Here is a 4242-nt window from a genome sequence, read left to right as displayed (position 1 = left end):
TGTGCTACCATACCTTAGATGCTTTGGTGATACAAGCTCTTTGGAGCCGTTGGATTTGTAATCCAACAAATCCTTGGTGGTTCGAATGTTTTTCTGCAGAAAAGCCCCCAAAGAGTTCAGCCACTACTTACAAGCACAAAGACTGCTCAGATGCCATTGGATCTCACATAGAACGACCTCGAAGCTCATATCACCATAGCACCCAAGCTGCGAGAGCACCTGATGTTTTCTCGCACGGGAGAATATGAGGTGCTCCCGCACCATAGACTCTATGGTGACACGAGTTCCCAGATATCTAACGGCTCACAGTAGGAGGTTTGAATGTTTTTGCAATATACGCCTGAGAGAGTTTGGGAATTGCGCAGAAAGTACAAGTATGACGCATGTGGCATCTGATCACAGATCATACGACCTAGATGCTCGTATCACCATAGCGGCTAATTAAGATACGGGGAGCACCTAATGTGAGCAACGGGGAGCCGTTGGATCCAAGATGCAGCGGCACACACGAGGCATGAATGTTTTATTTGCAAAAAAAACTTGGAGAGTTTGGAAATTGCGCATAATTACAAAGACTACTCCCAAGCCATTGGATATCAATTCCAATGATGTAAAAACTCGTATCACCATAGCATTTAAGCTGCAGGTGGATGTGATATTCTATGTCGCTGTCATTTTTGTTCCTAAACCTGCAAAATACGTGTAACTCGTGCCGTTACTTGTCTAACCGTTCAAAGTGTTTGTTCAAAAAAACCATCCTACACTGAAATATCGGAACAACACATGACGGTCCCACTTCTCATTGACCAAATTTGGACCTAAAACTAACAAATCTGAAAGATGAGATTCGAACTGGCAATCTAGACAACAAAGCATAAGTCGATAGCCTGGAACAACAACAGTTGTTGGCTTTGTCCCATAACTTGATTTTATACAGTATTACGTTGAGTAGAGTAGAGGGAGTGCCTCATCAACACGTGCATCACCATTGACTCACTTACTGGTGGGTCCCTGGTCTGCGATCTCTCTCTCTCCTCTTTATTGTCTAACCTTTAGACGCACAGGCACACACGAAGAGCAGCGCTAGCTTGCCGTGGTGTTATTATAACTAAAAAAGCTTGGAAAATAGAAGAATCGCCTAGAACAAGAGACGTTGTGGCTGGTCGAGACGGAGCTAACCACACCTATCTTCCGTGCCACGTTAGCACGATGAAGTTGTGTGGCCAGTGGGGTGTTTTCGACCGACTGGCTGGGTCCCGAGGTCGAACCATAGGCAGTATGTCTGATACAGTATATTTTTACACGCACATTTTTCCTCCATGCCGAGACGTGGCACACCCTACCACGTGGTTTCGGGGTCCTCCCGGGTGGTGCACGCATATATTCTTCCTTGCCAAGACGTGGGACGCCCTACCATGCGTTTTTTGGGTCCTCCTCAGTCGTAGCACCGAAGCAAGTAAATGAGTCGTCAAATCATGAAAGACCACCTTTCCCGCCAAGTACATCAGTGAAGCACGGTGGCTAGCTAGTTTGGCTAGTGCGACCGATTAGCTAGGCTGACACCACATTTGTTTTTCACCCCTTTTTTATCTCCTTGCGGCAGGTAAATTTAAATATCCACCGCGGCATTGCTCTGGTCTTTGGTGCGGCAGGCATGGCAGGATTTTTTAATTTTTTGATTGACGGGAGCAGGCGCGGTAGGATTTTCATTGTTTTTGTTGACGGGAGCAGGCGCGGCAGCAATTAGTCATGATGACTCTGCCTATAAAACCCACTGCTCCCTGATGTGAAAAGTCCTTGACTGGTGTTTTCCCATGGTGAAAACCAAAAGATTCACTCCGCTCCTCGGCTGGCCCCCTCCGCCTTCCCGTAGATTGCATTGCCTTTCAGTCGTTTCGCCCCATTGCTTCCTCTCCCCATTGCTTCTACCTGGTGCCATGGCGGCACAGCAGATCACAGAGTCTGAGGTGACGCACCTGACACAGGAGCTCCAGGCCAAGGATGCGACGCTCAGGGCCAAGGACGTGGAGCTCCGTGAGCTCAAGGAGTAGAGGAGTGCCATGCTCCTCCTTTATGTGCGGGAGTTCATGGAGCTTCAAAAGTGGTAGGCATCCACCACAAAGATGCTCGAGGCATCGGTGGCGTTGTTGCAGAAAGTGGGAGATACGATAGGCCGTCAGGCGAGCCGGCTGGAGCGCGAGCGGGCCGATCGTGACGAGGTCTAGGATCGCCTCAGCCACTTGGTGGACCATGTTGCCACACACGTGTTGCGGCTGCGCGATGCCTACCATCATGCCAGCGCGACCATGTCGGCCATCGGGATAAACCCGTTCGACCACCCCGTCAACTTTAATGAGTTGCGGCTTCCTGACATGGTCTCCTTCTTCACCTATATCTCCGAGGAGCTGAGCCGTCTCAACGTGATGGTGGGGGCAGAGCTGGAAAAGGAGGGGTTGCGGGCTGTCGTCGCCATTGCCAGGCAAATCCTCTCAGGGCTCCATCACTGGAATCCATTTGTGCCATTGGACGCCGTCTTTGACGAGCTGGCTCCCGTCGACTAGGAGCGGGCTCTGCAGACGGTTGCACCCTGTCGTGCGCCTCGAGAAGCAGAGGGACTTTGGTGGTGTTTAGGCATCCTCTGCATGGGCATGTCCATGTCTCGGCGCAACATGACCGTTGGATCAAACTCAGATGGTGCAGATCAGTCACTATAGCACAAAGAGTGTGGGTGTGTTTGGTTGCATTCTCATCTCAATATAGTTGTTCCCTCTTCGTGCATGCTCATCTCAGCACCCCTCTTCATGCATTCTCATCTCAACACCCCTCTTCATGCATGCTCCTAGTGTATCTGTGTTAACCTACTAGTGTGGACTCATGCACCCTTCATGCACTCTGCCAAACACGAAAAAGTGGGTCGAGAAGAGAACATTTGCTCCCATCCCGTGCACCCTTCATACACCCTGCCTAACACTAATTCGTGCTTCATATGGTTCATGTTTCATGGAGTACTGTAGCACCGTAGTCTCCATGCGCTGTAGACCTAGTTCTATTAACGTTGTTCTCACCATTCATTCTCGACCGGACAGTTAAAAAAGAGGTACTATGTTACATTACTGTTCATATAGTTTACATGCACACAACATCATTTGTTATCGGCATATCTTTCTACACTAGCAACAAGATTATGTAGTACTGACATATAAACCACTGCACATGCCTAGTAGTAGGAGCACTGTGTAAGTTCAAGTGGATGCCGTGTTTCGCACTCCTCCATCATAAGAGTGGAAACGCTTGATGTAATCATTTTTTTTCAGAAAAATAGTGGGCATGCTCTACCGTGCGGATCCTCCTCGATGGTTATTGGGGACCTTGCTACTCACTTTCGCCGACGTGTCGAACAGCCAGCATCGGGGTCCACTAGCCATGCACTAAATTACTCCGTAGTAGAGTGCCCAACTACACAGTAGACTACCCCGATCGAAGCGCAGTAGTAATGCCCAATGAGCCATCAAATCACAAAACCCCCTCCTTTCCAGCAGTAAGTTGTACGAATGAAGCAACCATCATTTCACTCTTCTCCCTCGGCTTCCTCTCTTGAAGAAAACCCCAACTCGCTTCTCCCTCATCGTGTTCCTCATTTCTTCAAGCAAACACCGACCTGCTTCTGCCATTGTTCTTCTCTCCCAAAGAAGGAAAGTTGAGCGCATCAATGGTGTTGATTCTGGCCAAGGCCCGGTCTTGCAACCCCGATACTGATCCTGTAACTCCCTCTCTGTTCTTCTTTTGGGTTTGTGATTATGGTTTATTTCTTTTTTTATATTTGACAGTTTCTTGATGGATGTTGGAGCATCGGCCGAAGTGATGCCTATGGCTCTAGCCAAAACCGTCGAGGCTCATGGTATAAAGAAGTGCAAGCACCCCGCCGAGACTACCGCAGACAAGCTCAAAGCCATCGCCCTGTCCAAGCCCCCCTCTCCGGGATCCCTTATTAAGCAAGTCCAGGTAATATCTCTTCTTGACAATCTTTTTCTCGATCTTGATCGTGTTTTTTCATCTAACACGCAATACTAGTACTAGTAATACAACTTTATAGGTGATCTTGCATGTGATTTTTGTGTGCGAAATGACGGTTCTAAATTCCTCTTTTGACCAAAACATGTGAGAGGTTGACACTAATTTCTTATAGATTACTTTCAACTACTTTATGAACATCAATGCTACCTTCGAAGAGGGTATATTTGC

The sequence above is a fragment of the Triticum aestivum genome, chromosome 6A (genome assembly GCF_018294505.1).
Source record: "Triticum aestivum cultivar Chinese Spring chromosome 6A, IWGSC CS RefSeq v2.1, whole genome shotgun sequence".
Lineage (NCBI taxonomy): Eukaryota > Viridiplantae > Streptophyta > Magnoliopsida > Poales > Poaceae > Triticum > Triticum aestivum.
Note: the sequence above shows the minus strand (reverse complement) of the source record.